At 55.7% G+C, this 19,636-nt stretch overlaps 1 protein-coding gene across 5 annotated transcripts in view; it reads right to left on the minus strand.

Moving 5' to 3' along the window:
• The window catches only part of LOC144952557 (long-chain fatty acid transport protein 1-like), a 115,423-nt gene that overhangs the window by 92,531 nt on the left and 3,256 nt on the right, over positions 1–19,636 (minus strand). The gene's annotated exons all lie outside the window — the stretch shown is intronic.

A 19,636-nucleotide genomic window follows, 5' to 3' on the forward strand; every position in this document is an offset into this window, starting at 1 on the left:
CCCCTCGATCCGGCCGAACAAAAGCTGTTTAGGCATGCGGTGGCTGGGCATGCGGGCTACATGACCCAGCCAACGCAGCCTTGACTGCCGGAGGAGCTCACCGATGGGACTTTGCCCAGATCTTTCAAGGATTTGTGAGCTCCTCACACAATCTAGCCTGGTTAAACCCAGGATGGATCGTAGGCAGGCCAGCCTAAATGTTTCCAACTGGCGAAGATATTCCATTAGGGGGGTCCACGTTTCGCAAGCGTAGAGAAAGGAGGGAATGACCGTGGCCGAGAAGACCTGAAGCTTCGTGCAGAGCGACAGACCAGGTAGCGTCCACACAGCGTTACGCAACCGATGAAAAGATATTGCCGCTCGACTGATTCGGAGTGAGACCTCTGCTGATAAACTGGAGCTGGTCATAAGCACACTGCCCAGGTATGGGAAACTCTCCACTCTCTCCACAACTGCCCCATCACCAATTGGGAGTTGTGGGGGTGGAGTGTCCGATGGTACAAAATACCCAGGCAGGTGCTTAGTTTTGGTGGGGCTGATGGTAAGGCCCCACCTCTTAGTGGCACGCTCCAGTCTCAGCAGCAGCGTCTCCAACTCCTCTTCTGAATGAGCAGCTATTACCAAATCATCGGCATACATAACGTGGTTGACCAATAGGGAGCCATCCCTTGATCGCACCCGGGCATCGATCAGCCTCCCATTATATCTGTACCAAATGGAAATTCCCCCGGTACAGCTATTGAAGGCATCACGAACCACGCAGTCGAAATAGATGTTAAATAATGTGGGAGCCAGAGGACATCCCTGTCGCACCCCAAGGTGTACAGGGAAAGGCTCCGACTCCCGGCCACGTAGTTTTACCCGGGCCCGCTCACCATCATGAAGGTCCTTAATGATCGTGAGCAGAGGGTCAGGGACTCCGAAAGCACGAAGAACAATCCAGAGCCCAGGCCTACTGATGGTATCATAGGCCTTGACCAGGTCAATAAAGCAGAGATGTGGGTCTTGTTGGAATTCCCTACACCTCTGCTGTAGCAGACGGACAGAAAATATGGCATCTGTGCAGGACCGCCCTTTCCTGAAACCGCATTGGGGCTCCGCAAGCCTCTCCTCAGCGTGCCTAGCAAGGCGATGTTGAATAATCCTCGCCAGGACCTTTTCCGGCACACTGAGGAGTGAGATGCCCCTGTAGTTGTTACAGTCTGTGCGGTCCCCTTCTTAAAGAGGGGGACCACCAGGGCACCCTTCCAATCCTGCGGAACCCGTCCAGTGGTCAAGACTGTTGTTATGATGTCGTATAGGGCAGTCTGTGCACAAACGCCACCCTCCCTCAGCATTTCGATTGGGAGATCATCTCTGCCCGGTGACTTTCCTGGTCTCAGACTCCGGATCGCCCTCAGTACTTCCTCAACAGCTGGCACCTCAGCCAGCCACTCACAGGGGGTGACCTCTTCCAATATTTGAGGCACCGCAGCCTCAGCAGGGTTATCCCCACTTTGTGCCATGATGTTTTCCTGGCTGAGAGATTTTCCCTCCCCCAGGACCTCACAGAAATGCTCAGCAAATCTGAAAACCTGTTCCTGGGGGTCGGAGATTGGATCACCGTTTTTTCCCCTAATGATGGCAATAGGAGTGGCGCTGCAGGTTACTTTTTTGATGGAGTTAAATAGTGATTTGTGATCGCGGGCCACTGAAGCAGACTCCATCTCCTCAGCAACCCGCGACCACCACCCATCCTTACAGCGCCTTACGGCTCTCCGAACTTCCGAGCGAAGGCTGCGGTAAACCTCCTCATTCTCTGACGTGGGATGCTGTAGCCGATGAGAGTGGGCCTGTCGCTTTTTCTCAATTAACCTGAACACCTCCTCTGTCACAGACACACACACAGACACACACACGCTCTCACACGCTCTCACACACACAGAGACACACACACACACAGACACACACACACGCTCTCACACACAGACACAAACACACAGACACACACACACGCTCTCACACGCTCTCACACATAGACACACATACACACGCTCTCACACACAGACACACACACACACACGCTCTCACACGCTCTCACACACACACAGACACACACACAGACACACACGCTCTCACACACAGACACACACACACGCTCACACACGCTCTCACACACAGACACACACACACACGCTCTCACACGCTCTCACACGCTCTCACACACACACACACAGACACACACAGACACACACGCTCTCACACACACACAGACACACACACAGACACACACGCACACACGCTCTCACACGCTCTCACACACACACACACAGACACACACACAGACACACACGCTCTCACACACACACAGACACACACACAGACACACACGCACACACGCTCTCACACGCTCTCACACACACACAGACAGACACACACACACGCTCTCTCACACACACACAAAACGCTGAACTGAGTGACGAAGACAAAGGCCCTCCCCGCCACCCCCTGTACAGCCTGCCACAGCCTGTCGGGTTAAATCGCGTAAACTTCTAAATGTGTCGTTAAAACACCGCCACCACCCAACACAGGCAACTAGTGAAGTACCGGTAAGTACGCTGGACACCCAGGTTGAGGCACACGTATGTTTATTCAAGCTTGTCGGTACAGGACAGCACTAGAGGGGGTAGCGGCCCCCTCACCCGGATAACTGGGGATACACCCTAGCTAGTCCTGACCTACTCCCAAGTCCTCCACTAACGGGCTAGGGGAGGCTAACTGGCCCGACACTGGTGAGTCGGGCTACGGTCTCCGGAGTCCCAGGGTACTGACCCTGGTTCACGGAACCACGCCTCTGGCTCGATCCTCCGCAGCCCTTACAAGGGCGGCGTCGAGGGGAGTCCAGGGCTTCTAACTAGAAGATCTTCCTTCTTCCTCCTTCGTTCCCAGACTGAGCCACGAGCTCTCTCTGTCCTCCCCCTTTATACCCCCCGTCAGGATCACAACCCCCCAGGCTGCCTGATGCGGACGTCGCTGCGGGCACCCCCCCCGTGTACTCCCGGAGCTCCGCCCACTGTGTTTATTCCCCGTTGGATCCCATGCACCTACAGCCCTCCCGTAACAACCCTACATCACTCCCCCCATTACAGCTCGCAGCCGTCCCGGCTGCAACAATTCCAATAAAGGAACATTTACCCCTCAACCCCGTGTGTGCCTCATTTTTTTCAACAAAATGCAAATTGAACAACAACAACAAGAACAACAAGAAGAACAAGCACACCCCCGAAGGGAATGTCCGACGCACCCCCCCCCCCGTATAAATACGAATTCCGTAAAAGCGCGTATATACAACTAGCCAGGAACTCCCCCAGCACACACAGCACACCCACGACACACAACGCACCCACAACACACACACCCCGCCCACACACACAACACAACACACACAATGTGGCAGGAGCGCACCACCGACGCAGCATACAGTAACCATGACACGTGAAATAAAAAAAAATTCTTCTTTTTGTATATTATAAGAGTCTGCGCATCTTAGCGCGCGTCCTTGCCGCAGGCCCGTCACCCGGGGCAACCCCGGACGGCGGACCATCCGGTGGCGGCTGTCCCTTTCGAGATGAGGTCGCGATTGAAGTGGCGCGACCGTCGGCATCACCCGTGTGGGTTGTAGGGCATGAGCCCGTCATTCCCGGTGCACCTGTGGGTGGGACAGCCGGCAACACATCAGGCGAGAGCAGCGACGGACCCTCCGAGTCGGTCGACCCCCCACATGCTTGGCCCCGCGCGTGTGGAGTGGGCCCTCGCACCGCAACAAACGGTTTTAGCCTAGAGGGGTGTACAAACCACCGGCGCCTGCCCCATTTGATTCGAACGCACTGAGGCCTCAAAACCTCGACAACCTCGACGGGGCCCCGCCACGGGCGCACGAGTTTAGAGGAGGTCGCGAGTGGTACCTGGGGACAGTGCAGCCATGCCCTGTCCCCCGGCTTCCACTGCAGCACGTGCGCGCGAGCCAGCCTGAGGCGCTCGTTCGCCTTTTGACGCCTGTCAGAATTTAGCCTCGCAGCATCCCGCGCCTCAGTCAGTTTGTCAAGGTTAAATTTAACGTGTTCATCCAATTTAATTTTACCCAGCGGCGCGGGGATCTGCAGCTGTGCCGAAACAGGTGGGTCGGGTTCGCGGCCATACATAAGAAAGAATGGTGAAAATCCCGTCGCAGCATGGGGAGCCAATCTGTATGCCGCTAGAACCCCTTGAATTTGTAAGTCCCAATCAGTCTGTGAGTCCGAGACTTGCTGCGACAACATAGACGAGATGGTGCGATGCAGACGCTCGACCATCCCGTCCGTTTGCGGGTGATAAGGAGAGGTTCGAATTTTTTTCGTTCCTAGGAGATCACAGACTTGTTTTAGGAGTTTCCCGGAAAAATTTCTACCCTGGTCGGTCAGCAACCGCTCCGGAGCACCTTTGTCCATGACATAACCCTGGACAAAGGCGTCGACGATGGCTGCTGCCGACTGATTTGGCAGGGGCCAGGCCATAGGCCAGCGCGTAAAATATTCGACCCCAGTAAGCAAATATCTGTTACCCCTGGGGGTGGCGGGGAATGGCCCCAGAATGTCCAGTGCGACCAGTTCATTTACTCGGGAGACCTGGATGGACTGCAAGGGCGGGTTCGACTCCCGTGCCGGTGGTTTGCGCTGCGCACACCGAGGGCATGCTGCCAACAGATCAGTGACATCCCTTGTCATGCCTGGCCAAAAAAAATTCAGCTGGAGCAAGGAGAGAGTTTTCTGGGTCCCCAGGTGGAGGAGGCGCTCATGCGCAGCCCACACCACCTTACCCCGTAATCCCGAAGGGACCACCAGCCGGTGACGGTGGGATTTGCTGTCCCAATGCATGAGCAACCCTGCGTGCATGCCCCAAGCGTCGGCCTCACCCGTCCCCCGCCCCCTCTCTCCGGCGCGACGACGCAACGCGAGGAGGGAGGTATCCTCCATTTGGAGGCGCCCCCATTCATTAACGGGCAACCCAAGCAGGGAATCTTTCCCCTGTTCCGCGATATCATTGGTGACCAATGTTTCGTCATTGGCGGCGGCCGCCAGGACCGGAACCATCATGTCCCCTGCCGGCTTGCAACGCCCAGACCCCAGGAGGCATGCGCATTCGGAGGCGGTTGGCATCCGTGACAGAGCGTCAGCGTTGGTGTGGCGAACGCCCTTACGGTAGGTGGTTTCGAAATCGAAATCCTGGAGGACCTCCAACCATCGGGACAATTGTCCCGATGGCTGTTGAACCTTCAGGGCGTACTGCAGTGCCGCATGATCTGTGCGGACGGTGAAATGCCGACCGTACAGATATGGGCGATACTGTTGGATGAAATAGACAATTGCCAACAGTTCCCTACGGGTGACACAATATCTTTGCTCCGCTGGAGACAACACCCGACTGCCGTACGCAACCACCCGTTCCACGCCGTCAACCACCTGGGAAAGCACACCTCCAATACCCGTGTTGCTCGCGTCGGTGTCGAGCAAAAACGGCCTAGAAAAATCTGGGTAAATCAGGGGAGGAGCCTTTACCAGGGCGTCCCGAAGGGAGCAGAAAGCAGCTTCCTCCTCCTGACCCCAGTGGAACCGAACCCCTTTAGATGTTAACGCGTGTAGGGGTTTGGCAATCGTTGCAAAATTAGCGACGAAGCGTCGGTAATATGATGCGAAGCCAATAAAACTCCTGACCTCTCCCACCGAGGTGGGAGTCGGCCAGGAGCTGACACACTGCGTTTTGGCGGGATCGGTAGCAATACCCGAGCGCCCTACGATGTGCCCCAAATAACGCACCGACTCGCGTAACAAATGGCATTTCTGGGGCTTAAATTTCAAATTAGCAGCCCGCATCTTTAGGAAAACCGCCCGCAACCTCTGGAGATGTTCATCAAAAGTTTTACCAAAGACAATAACGTCATCCAAATAAATCAGGCACGATTCCCATTGCAATCCAGCCAAAACCAATTCCATCAATCGCTGGAAAGTTGCCGGCGCTGAGTGTAAGCCCATCGGCAACCGGTTGAATTGGAACAGGCCGTGCGGTGTACGGAAAGCAGTTTTAGGCTTAGAATCATCGTCCAGAGGAAGCTGCCAGAATCCCGAAAGTAAATCTAGTGTGGAGAAGAATCGCGCTCCCGCCAAGGCGTCCAGCGATTCGTCCATCCGTGGGAGCGGGTATGCGTCGGCAACCGAAATTTTATTAAGGCGCCGAAAATCCACGCAAAACCGCAACGAGCCGTCCTGCTTTTTAACCAGGACGATCGGCGCTCCCCAAGGGCTGGTGGAGGGAGAAATGATGTCGGCGGCTAACATGTCATCAACAGCCGATTTGACATGGTCCTTTTCGGCGGGACTTAACCGAAACGGATTTTGGCGAATTGGCGCGCTGTCACCCGTGTCAATATGGTGACGCAGCAGGTGAGTGCAACCCAAATCATATTTATCCCGACTGAAAACGTCGGAAAATTCCCTCAGTAGCGTTCTAAGCTGTTGGCGCTCTGAATTTGTCAGGTCCGTCGATCCCGCACAAAGCGCGTCGAGCCACCCTTCATCGCTGTCCGAATGTGGGAGCATTCGGGAAGCAGTGCCAACATGGTTCGCGACAGGTTCCTCGCAGGGTACCGGCGTCGCGTGAGCGAGCACCGTCCCTTGAGGAACCACCACTGTCTGCGACCCCACATTGAGGACCGCGATGAAAGGGTCCTCGTCCCCTCTTACGACGGTCTGGGCCGGAATCAAATTAGGTGCACTAACCCCGGCCCTAGACGGTCCCAGCAAAACACCCTGATCCCCTACGCCCTTAGCGAAGGGCTTACGAAGTTTCAGAGGCACTAGCATTTGAGCTCCCGGCGGCACACTAACTGTTCTGACGACGAACGCCGGTACCGTCGCGAACGCCGTCCGAGCCGCCGCAGGGGAAGTCAGGAAGGCCATGCGTCGCCCTGACGGAAGCTCAATGCATCCTTGGTCGATCAAAATACGAATGGGCATTTTGCCTAAGAAATCCGTCCCCAGCAGGCACGGAACCGCCAGCGAGGAGGAAACGAAAATCGGCCCCGACAATTTGATGTCCCCAATAGAAATTTGCGCTCGAATCTGTCCCATGATGCCGAGAGAGCCCCCGTTAGCGGCATAGAATGGGACGTTAACCGGCATTAAAGGCCGGCTTTGTACGGGCAGAATATTGTAAATTAATTCCGAAATGATTGTCGCCGATGCCCCCGTATCGACCAAGATGCGTACTTCTACCCCGTCGATGTGTCCGACCACGGCCGACGACCCTGACGACGCGGCTACCACGCGATGGGCCAACACGGACCACTGTTTGGGCTCGATTTGAGTCCCCGCAGTGATCCGCGTTGGCCCCTTGCAACGCGACATCGGCCCCCCGTTTGTTGTGGTGCGAGAGTGTGCAACGGGTGGGTGCTTTGGCCAAGCATGTGTGGTGCCGCGACTCGCCGGATCATGTTGCTGGAGCTTGGGAAGAGGAGGGCCGGCGTGCCGTCGAGGCGTCGTCCCGCGCTGTCGCGGAGAGCGGCACCCCGAGGCGACGTGGCCCCGGACGCCGCAGTTGAAACACCGCGGGAGCCCCGGTGGAGACGATGGGCGGTTGAAACGGCTTGACCCGTCCCGGGCCGAGCGTACTTCTTGCGCCTGTTGCCGTCGATGGTCGACGGCGAAGAGCTCCTCCGTCGGAAGGGTGGCTGCAGCCACCGCACGCCCTGCCGATGCCCTGCTGGCTTTCCGCCGCAGGGACAGAAGGTTGGCGTGAAGGAGGCGCGCCGCCTGAAGAGAGGTCATCTCAGCGTCCTCCTGTGCGACGACAGCGATGTCCAGGTCGTCTGCCAGGAGGAGTATTTTCTCCGTGACCATCGCGTCCACGCCATCGTCGTCCATACGGGGAAAAGCCGTCTTAGCCAGCGCTAGGAGGCTCGTCCTGTATGCCAGGGGCGACTCCTTTTCACCCCGCTTGCGCTCGTAGAACTGCTCTCTGCATTCTGCTGAAGGTCCATAGACCCCGGCCAGCAGTTGTAGCGCCTTCGGCAGAGTAGACCGCTTCTCTTTCGGCGCCGATGTGAGGGCGGCGAGCGCGTCTGCGTCGAGGAGCGCCGGCAGCGCGCAGAGGGCTTCATCGTCGGACCACCTTGCCATTTCTTGGTGGGCGATGAAGCGTCGCTGGAAGCCGCCCCAGTCGCCCTCTGCACCAACAAATTCTTTCAGCGGAGGCAGCCGTTGTTGCAGCGCAGCGTTCGCCTTGGAAGTCTGCAGGCTGTTATTCCCGGGACTCGGCTGTGCGTCGGCGCGAATGGCAGATGGAATCGCCTGTCGCCGATGTGATGACGCTCCCTCCGCCGGTGATGACGCAGCTGTCCCAGCGAGAGCGGTGTCGGACCCAAGGTTGAGCCCGGCCACGCCCTCTGCAGCTGCCGTAACGATGGCGGGAAATTCAAAGTTGGAGTCTTCAGAAATGGCGGGAAGGCGCTCAGGTCGACGACTCCCCTCGCCCCGTGGTGGACCACCAGCCCCCAGCCGCGTGATGTTTTCCAGCGTGGCGGCAGCGGCGTACAGTAGCTCCGCCAGTCTCTCGTGAGCCAGCCGTAGCGCGTCTGGCTGCGGCCCCTCCTCATGCCGATGCCCCGGTAGGAACGCGTCGGCCCCCGGCTGCGCCATGTCTTGGTGAGCCGTCTCGGGCTCAATGACTTCAGCAGTGTCCTCCTCCGGTACTCTGGCTCGAGCTGTCTGGCGTGTTTCCATGTCCGTAGTTCTTCTGACACCAGATGAAGTACCGGTAAGTACGCTGGACACCCAGGTTGAGGCACACGTATGTTTATTCAAGCTTGTCGGTACAGGACAGCACTAGAGGGGGTAGCGGCCCCCTCACCCGGATAACTGGGGATACACCCTAGCTAGTCCTGACCTACTCCCAAGTCCTCCACTAACGGGCTAGGGGAGGCTAACTGGCCCGACACTGGTGAGTCGGGCTACGGTCTCCGGAGTCCCAGGGTACTGACCCTGGTTCACGGAACCACGCCTCTGGCTCGATCCTCCGCAGCCCTTACAAGGGCGGCGTCGAGGGGAGTCCAGGGCTTCTAACTAGAAGATCTTCCTTCTTCCTCCTTCGTTCCCAGACTGAGCCACGAGCTCTCTCTGTCCTCCCCCTTTATACCCCCCGTCAGGATCACAACCCCCCAGGCTGCCTGATGCGGACGTCGCTGCGGGCACCCCCCCCGTGTACTCCCGGAGCTCCGCCCACTGTGTTTATTCCCCGTTGGATCCCATGCACCTACAGCCCTCCCGTAACAACCCTACACTAGTAAGGGTTGTTACGTAAACAGAACGTGGCCAATTCGTCACTAGTACAGCACTAGTGTGTAGTGTAGTGTATAGTGTAGCATATAGTGTAGTGTAGTGTGTAGTGTAGTGTATAGTGCATAGTGTAGTGCATAGTGTAGTGTATAGTGTAGTATGTAGTGTATAGTGTATTGTATAGTAGTGTAGTGTATAGTAGTGTATAGTGTAGTGTAGTGTATAGTGTAGTGTGTAGTGTAGTGTATAGTGTAGTGTATAGTGTAGTGTATAGTGTAGTGTATAGTGTAGTGTATAGTGTAGTGTATAGTGTAGTGTGTAGTGTAGTATATAGTCGTCTAGTGTAGTGTATAGAGTAGTGTATAGTGTTGTGTCTAGTGTAGTGTATAGTGTAGTGTATAGTATAGTGTAGTGTATAGTATATAGTAGTGCATAGTGTAGTGTGTAGTGTATACTAGTGTATAGTGTAGTGTATACTAGTGTAGTGTATAGTGTAGTGTATAGTGTAGTGTATAGTGTAGTATATAGTGTAGTGTATAGTAGTGTATAGTAGTGTAGTGTATAGTGTAGTGTATACTAGTGTATAGTGTAGTGTATACTAGTGTAGTGTATAGTGTAGTGTATAGTGTAGTGTATAGTGTAGTGTATAGTAGTGTATAGTAGTGTAGTGTATAGTGTAGTGTATAGTAGTGTATAGTAGTGTAGTGTATAGTAGTGTAGTGTATAGTAGTGTAGAGTGTAGTGTATAGTCATAATCAACGTTTTTGGGTTTAGATCGCGTTATTTATAAATGTGTCGTAACCCTCCACCACCCGACACGGCCAATCAGTAAAAAATGTGTCACGTTGACAAAAGACAAATAGTTCACTGCTTTAGCCCACCGGTGTGTTGAAGCCACAACATTTACAATTTGAGTACGACGTTTCGCTGGTAATTGCATCCAGCATCATCGGGCAATTCGCCAGAATGGTGAGGCTCTGCTGTGTCTCCCGTTCTTATATAGAGCAGCAGCAGGGTGACGTCATCATTAACTCATCAGGTGCAAAGATTCAAGGGGGGAGTGATTGTAATTATATACTAGATTAGTAATCAGGCTGTTGTTACGATGCGAGTTGTAGATTAGTAATCATTTGGAATGTGTTTTATTGTGATTATGCTACATTAGTAATCAGTTAGTGTTTGTTTCCCTTATAAGGAATTGTAATGTATCTTATTTAATAATACGCTTCCAGGCCGCACTAAGCCTGTAGCTGTCTGAGCGATTAAAGTTATTTCTGTTTCTCTCAATTTCAATCGATTCTCTAATTAGTCTTTGCCAGTAGTAACTAGTTTTACACAACACTTCCACGTTGTCAAAATCAATTGAGTGTCCCTGTTGGCATGCATGTTCTGCCACTGCCGACAGTTGTGTTTGTGATAGTTTAATATTTCTCTGGTGTTCTTTTAGTCTTACACTAACGTTACACCCTGTGGTGGGACCAAAGTCCCACCACAACCACCACCACAGTCCCACCACCACCACCACCACAGTCCCACCACCACAGTCCCACCACCACAGTCCCACCACCACAGTCCCACCACCACAGTCCCACCACCACAGTCCCACCACCACAGTCCCACCACCACAGTCCCACCACCACAGTCCCACCACCACAGTCCCACCACCACCTCAGTCCCACCACCACCACCACAGTCCCACCACCACCACAGTCCCATCACCACCACCACAGTCCCACCACCACCACCACAGTCCCACCACCACCACAGTCCCACCACCACCACAGTCCCACCACCACCACAGTCCCACCACCACAGTCCCACCACCACCACCACCAGCACTGCTACCGAGTAATGTTTAACCCCATCCTGTCTAGTTGCAATCCTTTGCCGTATCTCAGAAATGTGCTCTTCACGAGAGAATGCCGTGGTGATAGTGATATAAAGTAATAATGTATTAACAATATCTGCTACTGGAACGCCGTCCCAGATAGCATGAGAAACACTGACGAGATTAAACGTGATTTCGTCCTCTCTGTAATGGGCCACACGTTGTTAATTATCTTTGCTGTGGTTATTAAAGTTTCTATTGTGCAGTTTTTATGAAACACTTTGTCTGTGCTGCTGAACAGTTGTCTGGGTGAAAAGTAATGGAGTCAGGTTAGCCAAATCATGGCCAAGTTGGCACAACTACTTTACAACCTCACTCACTCACTCATACAATCACTCACTCACACACTCACTCATACAGTCATTCACTCACTCATACAATCACTCATACAGTCACTCATACAGTCATACGCTCACTCACACACTCACCCACTCATACACTCACTCACTCATACACTCACTCATACACTCACTCACTCATACACTCACTCACTCGTACACTTATACACTCACTCACACACTCACTCACTCATACAGTCACTCACAAATACACTCACACACTCACTCACTCATACACTCACTCACACACTCACTCACTCATACACTCACTCATACACTCACTCACTCATACACTCACTCACTCATACACTCACTCACTCACTCGGTCACTCACTCACTCACTCATACACTCACTCACTCATACACTCACTCACTCACTCATACACTCACTCACTCATACACTCACTCGGTCACTCACTCACTCATACACTCACTCACTCATACACTCACTCATACACTCACTCACTCACTCATACACTCACTCATACACTCACTCACTTATACACTCACTCACTCATACACTCACTCACACACTCACTCACACACTCACTCATACACTCACTCACTCATACACTCACTCACTCACACACTCACTCACACACTCACTCACTCACTCACACACTCACTCACTCATACACTCACACACTCACTCATACACTCACTCACTCATACACTAACTCACTCATACACTCACTCACTCATACACTCACTCACACACTCACTCACTCACACACTCACTCATACACTCACTCACTCATACACTCACTCACTCATACACTCACTCACTCATACACTCACTCATACACTCACACACACACTCACTCATACACTCACTCACTCATACACTCACTCACTCATACACTCACTCATACACTCACTCATACACTCACTCATACACTCACTCATACACTCACTCACTCACACACTCACTCACTCACTCATATACTCACTCATAAATACACTCACTCACTCACTTATACACTCACTCACTCATACACTCACTCATACACTCACTCATACACTCACTCATAGCTGTACCCCTGCTGTGCCAGGCTAGGTGCAGCAGGTCACGGGACAGACCCTGCAGGTTCCCTGGGTCGACTGACTGAGATGACCACTGGTAGATGCACCACCACCTGTACCCCCTACTGTGCCAGGCTAGGTGCAGGAGGTCACGGGACAGACCCTGCAGGTGCCACGGGTCGACTGAGATGACCACTGGTAGATGCACCACCAGCTGTACCCCTACTGTGCCAGGCTAGGTGCAGCAGGTTACGGGACAGACCTACCAGGTGGTGCCATGGGTTGACTGACTGAGATGAGTGGTAGATGTGTAGTAATTACTCAGGAGGCTTGACGACGGGATCGGAGGCACACTTATTTATTAACACAACTTGTATACAGTTAGCGAGTATACACAGGACCTAAGGGGTAACGTCCCCTTACTCGGCTAACAGGGAGACACAACATCTAAGCCCCGCTAACCTAAGCCCAAGTCCTCCACTAGGGAGCTAGGGGAGGCTACCTGTCCCAGCTCTGGTCAAGCTGGGATCAGACCCCCTGAGTTCCCAGACCTGCTCGTCAGTCTGGGCTCTCGGGGCCACGCCACCGGCTTGCCCTGGTCGGCCCTGATAAGGACAGCGAGCCAGGGGAGCTCCGGGGCCTATTCTAGCTGGTCTTCCGTCTTCGCTGGTTAAAGCTGATACCTCGACCTCGAGCCCTCCGGCTCACCCCCTCTTATAGTCCGCGGCCCCCCCGGGAGGGGCCCGTGGGGGATGCAGGTGCGGACGTCGGTGTGGCCACCTCCTATGTGTACGGCCCTAACCACGCCCCTTGTGTTTGTTTGCCATCCGCTCCCATACACAATTACACCTCTACATCACCCCCCCCTGTACAGCTCGCAGCCGTCCCCGGCTGCAACAAAACCAGAATAAAGGTGCATGCCTCCCCAAAACCGTGTGTGCCTCGCGTAAATTTAACAAGAACGATAACAGTCATAACAACAACAACAACAGGTAGAAGAAGAAAGAGAAAAAAAATAACCCGGCGCACCCTCCCGAATAAATACCCCATTCCGCAAACCCAACATATATACACGCGCTCCGGATGCCCCTCCCCCACTGTCCGCAAGGGCCCCCCAACGGCCGACCTCACAATAGTCTGCGCGTTTTGGCGCGCGTTCTCGCGGCGGGCCCGTCACAAGGGCTCGACCCGGCACGCTCAGTGGTGGTTGGTGACGGTCCGGGTGCAAGAGAGTCTGGCGTCGCTGCCGAGTGACCCCCGACCCCTCCGGGAGGGGTTGGCGGGCGTGGACCCGTCACTCCTGTTGCACCTGGAGATGGAACAGTTGATGTCATGTCAGGCGAGAGCAGCGACGTCGGGGAGTCGGCGGACCCCTCACACGTTTGGCCATGCGTGTGTGTGTGTGAACCACGGGCCGGCGCAATGAACGGTTTCAACCTTGAAGGGTGCACGTACCACCGACGCCTCCCCCATTTGACGCGAACACATTGCGGCCGTAAGACCTGTACGACCTCCACTGGCCCCCGCCACGGCCGTACCAACTTTGACGAGGTTGCCAGTGGCACCTGGGGACAGTGCAACCATGCCCTGTCCCCTGGTTTCCATTTGAACACATGTACCCGCCCCAGCCGAAGCCTCTCGTTCGCCTTCTGGCGGAGTTCAGAATTTTGCACGGCCGCTTCCCGCGCCTCAGACAATTTGCTGATGTTAAATTTAACGTGTTCGGACAAGGTAGACTTCGCCTGAGGCGCCGAGAGCTTCAGCTGGGTCGTCACAGGGGGGTTAGCCTCGCGGCCATACATTAAAAAGAAGGGGGAAAATCCGGTGGCCGCATGGGGAGCCATCCTGTAGGCCTGCAACACACCGGCTATGCGAAGGTCCCAATCTGTCTGGGATTCGGACACCTGTTGGGACAGCATAGACGTGATGGTCCGATGTAGCCGTTCCACCATCCCGTCAGTTTGAGGGTGATACGGGGAGGTCCGAATTTTCTCCGTACCCAAGAGGTCGCACACCTCGCGGAGGAGTTTTCCCGAAAAATTCTTACCCTGGTCAGTAAGCAGCCGTTCCGGAGCACCTTTGTCGAGGACATAGCCCTGGACAAAGGCCTCCGCGATGGCTGCTGCCGACTGGTTGGCCAGGGGCCAGGCCATAGGCCATCTCGTGAAGTATTCGACCCCTGTCAATAAATACCTATTCCCCCTGGGTGTAGCGGGAAATGGCCCGAGTATGTCTAGCGCAACGAGCTCGTTAACCCGGGAAACCTTTATGGACTGCAGCGGAGGGTTGGACCCCCTAGCTGGTGGCTTTCGCTGCGCGCATTGCGTGCACGACCCCAGGAGATCCCCCACGTCCTTTGCCATGCCCGGCCAGAAGAAATCGAGCTGGAGCGTGGCAAAGGTCTTGTGAACCCCCAAGTGCAGAAGCCGCTCATGAACAGCCCATACCACCTTACCCCTCAATGCTGCAGGCACCACGAGCTGCTGGCGGCGGGTTTTTCCGTCCCAGTGCATTAAAAGACCCTGGAACAACCCCCACGAGTCAATGTTCGCCACCCCCTGCCCAACCCCCCCTGCGCGACGGCGCAGAGCGAGGAGGGAGGTGTCCTCCATTTGGAGGCGTCCCCATTCCGCGACCGACAACCCCAGCAACGAATCCCTCCCTTCTTGCTCGATAGGACCCGAAGCCAAAGGCGCATCGGCGGCGGCCACGAGGACCGAATCGGTGGTGACGTTCGGGGGCCTACAACGCCCCGAACCCAGGAGGCAAGCGCACTCCGAAGTGGGTGGCAACCGTGACAGGGCGTCAGCGTTCGTGTGGCGGACGCCCTTACGATATGTGGTGACAAAGTCGTAGTCCTGGAGAATCTCCAACCATCGAGACAACTGGCCCGATGGTTGTTGAACCCGCAGAGCGTACTGTAGGGCCGCATGATCTGTACGGACGGTGAAACGCCGACCGTACAGATATGGGCGGTACTGCTGAATGAAATAAACAATTGCCAATAATTCCCGACGGGTAACGCAGTACCGTTGTTCCGCTGGAGACAGTACCCGACTACCGTAAGCCACCACATGCTCTACGCCCCCAATGAGTTGGGACAGCACGCCCCCGATGCCCGTGTTACTTGCATCTGTATCGAGCAAGAAGGGTTGTGAGAAGTCGGGGTAATTCAACGGCGGAGCCCCCACCAGGGCATTCCGGAGGGCGTGAAAAGCAGCCTCCTCCTCCAGCCCCCAATGAAACCTGACTCCCTTGGACGTCAAGGCATGCAATGGTTTCGCGATCGTAGCGAAGTCAGCCACAAACCGTCGATAGTACGACGCGAACCCAATGAAACTCCTGACCTCTCCCACCGAGGTGGGAGTCGGCCAGGAGCTGACGCATTCCGTTTTGGCGGGATCAGTGGATATCCCCGAGCGCCCAACAATGTGACCCAAATACCGCACCGATTCGCGGAGCAAATGGCACTTCTGCGGTTTAAATTTTAAATTGGCAGCCCGCATTTTGAGAAAAACAGCACGCAGCCTCTGGAGGTGTTCCTCGAAGGATTTGCTAAAGACGATGACATCGTCCAAGTAAATTAAACACGAATCCCATTGTAAGCCTGCCAAGACCAGTTCCATTAACCGCTGAAAAGTTGCCGGCGCAGTATGTAAGCCCATCGGCAAGCGGTTAAATTGGAAGAGACCTTGCGGTGTCCGAAAAGCAGTTTTAGGTTTTGATTCGTCATCCAGAGGAAGCTGCCAGAATCCAGATAGTAAATCGAGGGTGGAAAAGAATCGCGCCCCCGCCAAGGCATCGAGCGACTCATCCATTCGAGGAAGCGGGTACGCATCTGCCACAGAAATTTTGTTCAATCGCCGAAAGTCGACACAAAACCGCAGTGAGCCGTCGTGTTTTTTCACCAAAACGATCGGTGCGCCCCACGGGCTGTTGGAAGGGGAAATGATATCGGCGGCAAGCATGTCATCAACAGCCGATTTGACATGATCCTTTTCGGCGGGACTGAGCCGAAAGGGATTTTGGCGGATTGGCGCGCTGTCACCCGTGTCAATATGGTGTCGCAGCAATTTAGTACAACCAATATCAAATTTGTGTTTACTAAAAACGTCGGCAAATTCTTTCAGGAGAACTCGCAGCTGCGCACGCTGCGTGTCGGACAGATCCACAGATCCCGCGCAAAGTGCATCCAGCCATCCGTCATCACAGTCCGAATGCGGTCGCGACGGAGGATCGGTGGTTACCTGACCCACGAGTGGTTCCTCATAGGGCGCCGGCGTTGCGTGTGCAAGCACGGTCCCTTGAGGAACCACGGCCGTTCGCGATCCTACATTAAGGACTGCAATGAAGGGGTCCCCATCCCCTTTCACCATGGTCTGAGCCGCTAGCAAATCGGGTCCATTGACCCCGGCCCGAGATGGTCCCAACAAGACCCCCCGATCCGCAACCCCTTTAGCAAACGGCCGACGCAACCTAAGAGGGACGAGCATCTGAGCCCCCGGGGGTACGCGCACAGTTTTTGTCACGAGCGCCTGCACGGTGGCAAACGCCCGACGCTCCGTGGTGGGGGAAGACAAAAATGTAACACGTCGGCCCGATGGGAGCTCGATGCACCCCTGGTCAATCAAGATACGGATGGGCATTTTGGCCAAGAAATCCGTCCCCAACAGGCACGGAACCGCGAGTGAGGAGGAAACCAAAACAGGCCCGGATAATTTAATGTCTCCAATGCAAACTTTGGCGCGGATTTGCCCAATAATGCCCAGCGAGCCCCCGTTAGCAGCATAGCATGGCACGTCAACAGGGAGCAAGGGACGACTTTGAACGGGAAGGATGTTATAAATCAAATCAGATATAATGGTCGCCGATGCCCCTGTGTCAATTAAAATCCGCACCTCTACCCCATCAATATGACCGACCACAACCGATGATCCCGCCGACGCAGCAACGACACGATGGGCGAGCTCCGACCACTGACCCGGTTGGAGCGCTCGCCGCATTTCAGAACAATCGCGCGCGATGGGCGGCGATTTTCGAACCCTGTTCAGTTGAGCGCGTGAGTGTGTGTCGGATGTGTGCATGGGCCAAACGTGTGAGGTGCCACGACTCGCCGTATTTCTCTGCTGGAGCTTGGGTGGAGACGGCGTGGCGTCCTGACGAGGTGTCGCTCCGCGCTGACGGGGAGCCCGGCATCCTGACGCAACGTGGCCTTGCAGGCCACAGTTGTAGCAGCGTGTGAGCGCCCCAGATGGCCTGGGCTGCTCCTGGCGGCTCGGTCCATTCCGAGCCTGCGGTGCCGCCGATCTCCATTCCCCCCGCCGCTCCACCCCGCAGACCTCCTCTGATGGGAGGGCGGTGGCCGCCATGGCATGGCCGGCCACCCCCTTGGCAGCCTTGCGACGCAGGGACCGCAAGCCCCCGTGGATGTGGCGCGCGACCAGCAGGGACGACATCTCTCCGTCGTCTTGAGCCAAGACGGCGATGTCCAGCTCATCGGCGAGTAGCAGCAGCTTTTCAGCCACCATGGCGTCCACTCCCTCCTCGTCCATCCGCGGGAAAGCTGCCTTTGCCAGGGCCAGGAGAGCCGTTCGGAAGGCCAGGGGCGATTCGTTGGCGCCCCGATGCCGATCGTGGAACAGCTGCCTGCAGTCCGAAGGCGGCCCATAGACGGCTGACAGCAGCTGCAGCGCCAGGTGCAGCGTGGCGCGCTTCTCCTTAGGCGCCGAGGTGAGGGTAGCCAGGGCGTCGTCGTCCAGCATCGCCGGCAGCGCGCATAGTGCCTCGGCGTCCGTCCAGTTCGCCATCTCTTGATGAGCGATGAACCGCCTTTTGAAGCCGCCCCAATCTCCAGCCGCTCCCACGAACTCCTTGAGAGGCGGCAGTCGCTGTTGTAAGGCGACGTCCGTGGCTGCGGATCTCGCTCCCTCGTTCCCAGCCGACGTTACAGTGTGGGCGGGCTGTGAGCATGGCATCGCCGGTCGCTCCGTTGTTGACGCGCTGGCCGGCGTTGATGATGTCACGGCTCGTGCTTGGCCCTCAGCAGTCACCTGACGCAGGCCGGCCCCGCCCTCTGCTCGCACTGTAGTGATGGCGGGAAATTTAACCGCGAGCCGCGTCGGGGTGGCGGGAAATGCCGGCGTGCGTCGGCTGCTGCCGTCTTCCCGCGCAGCCCCTCCAGCTCCCAGCCGCGTGATCTCCTCCAACACGGCGGCCGTGGCGTAGAGCAGCTCCGCCAGGCGGGAGTGAGCCAGCCGAAGTCCCTCGGCCGACGCATCCCCCCCCTCCTGTCGTAGCGGCGCGGGTGTACTCGGCCCCGGCTGCTCCGCTCCGACCTCGGCCATCTCTGGTGGTGATTCGGCCGCGGTGTCCTCCCTCTCCGACTCCCTGGTACGTGTCGTCCCTCGTGTGTCCATCTTTGGACGTTTTACTTCTGACACCAGATGTAGTAATTACTCAGGAGGCTTGACGACGGGATCGGAGGCACACTTATTTATTAACACAACTTGTATACAGTTAGCGAGTATACACAGGACCTAAGGGGTAACGTCCCCTTACTCGGCTAACAGGGAGACACAACATCTAAGCCCCGCTAACCTAAGCCCAAGTCCTCCACTAGGGAGCTAGGGGAGGCTACCTGTCCCAGCTCTGGTCAAGCTGGGATCAGACCCCCTGAGTTCCCAGACCTGCTCGTCAGTCTGGGCTCTCGGGGCCACGCCACCGGCTTGCCCTGGTCGGCCCTGATAAGGACAGCGAGCCAGGGGAGCTCCGGGGCCTATTCTAGCTGGTCTTCCGTCTTCGCTGGTTAAAGCTGATACCTCGACCTCGAGCCCTCCGGCTCACCCCCTCTTATAGTCCGCGGCCCCCCCGGGAGGGGCCCGTGGGGGATGCAGGTGCGGACGTCGGTGTGGCCACCTCCTATGTGTACGGCCCTAACCACGCCCCTTGTGTTTGTTTGCCATCCGCTCCCATACACAATTACACCTCTACAGATGCACCACCACCTGTACCCCCCTACTGTGCCAACTTGCGGCATTTTAGTC

This window comes from Lampetra fluviatilis, chromosome 68 (assembly GCF_964198595.1).
Source record: "Lampetra fluviatilis chromosome 68, kcLamFluv1.1, whole genome shotgun sequence".
In the NCBI taxonomy this organism is placed as follows: Eukaryota; Metazoa; Chordata; class Hyperoartia; order Petromyzontiformes; family Petromyzontidae; genus Lampetra; species Lampetra fluviatilis.